The following is a 1740-nucleotide window of genomic DNA, read 5'->3' as shown; positions in this document are numbered from 1 at the left end:
TCAAACACAGTTGTTGCAATCAGGCGTTTCGCCATGCTGTACGGAATCATCCCGTCTTCCCATCTCAATCCATGGTGATAAGCAATCAACCAGGAAGCGCCGGACTTGTCGAATTTTGTTAAAGAATTCCATGGCATGGGACTCGCAAAAATGTAATGCGAAAGAACTGTGCCTCTTCTCAGGACCGCCACTTCTTTTATGATAAATCTCTTTCCAACGGTGAATCCTTGCAGATCTACAAACGTTGGTACAATCATGACGAGTAATCTATCGAAACTGTGTCCTCCTTGTGAAATGTCACAGTTTTTATTTCGGAGAATATTTGCAGACGTGACAATTTATGTGATTTTGCGCACAACGTTGGATAATGGTTTGAGGGGATATTTGCTCCGTTCGCGGTGGAGAGTGTGTGAGAGTAGTATGCCCTTGCCAACGGTGATTTTCCTTTCTTTCGTCCTTTGGTGTTCGCTTTTACCGCGCCCGTTTTTCGCTCGCTATTGACGTGTTTTTCGCTTGCGCAGGAATGGTAGTCGCCAGAAATGAGGTGACGTTTTCTTTCTATTTACAACCGTTTATTTTATTGAGAACTTATATACAGAGTGTATGTACAGTGTGATTTATGTAGTGTTTTCTTATGTGGCCCTGAAACGGGCCGATTGGTCACGGTCGCCTAAGCCGTAGGCTCGCGAGGACTCCACGCTATTCTCGGTTGCGTGAGTGTTAGACCCTACTGGCGTCCTTCGTTGGGTGTCTGCGTCGCCTTGTCGTAGTCATAGACTTCTTTCGTCTGGGTAGACGTCGAACAAAGCTCAGGTGTAGGAGCAGTTTGTGTCGCCTTGTCTGCTGTGTTATGCGCCCTGGTGCCGCGGTCCCCTGGTAGCGGTTGGATGCGGTCCGGCACTGCGAGAGCCTGCAGAATTGCTTCAGGCGTCGGGTGTTCGTTATTCTTGCGTGGCGTCCACTGGTGTTGTCGGCGTGGATCCGCCGGAGCCGGTCCGAAGTCTATCGATATGAGCCTCCACTCGTCTGCTGGAGCTGTCGCTACTGGCGGTCCCGCTGCGGAGCCTGTACGCTTCTTCGTTGTCACCCTGCAGGGCCTGGTCGCGACCCTCGTCGAAGCTTCGGCGGTGCCGGTTCGGGTTGACGTGGTAGGCGGCAGCTTGGCGGCTTTTATTTGGCTTCTCTCAAAAAGACTGCGCTTTCTCTAGTAGCGTCCACGAGGAGCTCCTGACTTGAGAATCGTGTCTGCTCTTCGATCGGCAATTTGGGCCTACTTATACCCTCTCGGACCGTTTCTTCCTTACGAGAAACTCGGTCCTCTAGCGGCTCGTCTAGGAAGATGACACTCGCGGCTGGCGCGTGATCGCCTCGTGCGCCTAGGCGAGGGCGCAAAGTCCGCCGCGCGAGACCCGGCGTAAGCGCGCGATGTGCCGGGCGGCCGCGGAGGCTTGGTGGCGCGCGCGTCGCGCGCGTAGTCAAGTGGCGCAGATATGCCGCCACAATGGACAATATTCAATCACGCGATCGTGTAAGATGAGACAATAGGCTGTAGTATTCTCCGGCACATTCTCTTTACAGTCAAATTCTATTTGCACATCCACGGTAGCGCTCTTGACGGACTTTTATCGCGTGCAGTCAATGACTACGAAAGGTCCATTCTCCAAAAATGGACCTACGGTTAACAGCGTTTCATTGTTTGTGCATCCGTAATAAGTTTTACAAAAACGAACATACATATCA

This window comes from Wasmannia auropunctata, unplaced genomic scaffold (genome assembly GCF_000956235.1).
Source record: "Wasmannia auropunctata unplaced genomic scaffold, wasmannia.A_1.0 LD336116.1, whole genome shotgun sequence".
Classification (NCBI taxonomy): Eukaryota; Metazoa; Arthropoda; class Insecta; order Hymenoptera; family Formicidae; genus Wasmannia; species Wasmannia auropunctata.
This window is presented reverse-complemented; position numbering follows the sequence as displayed.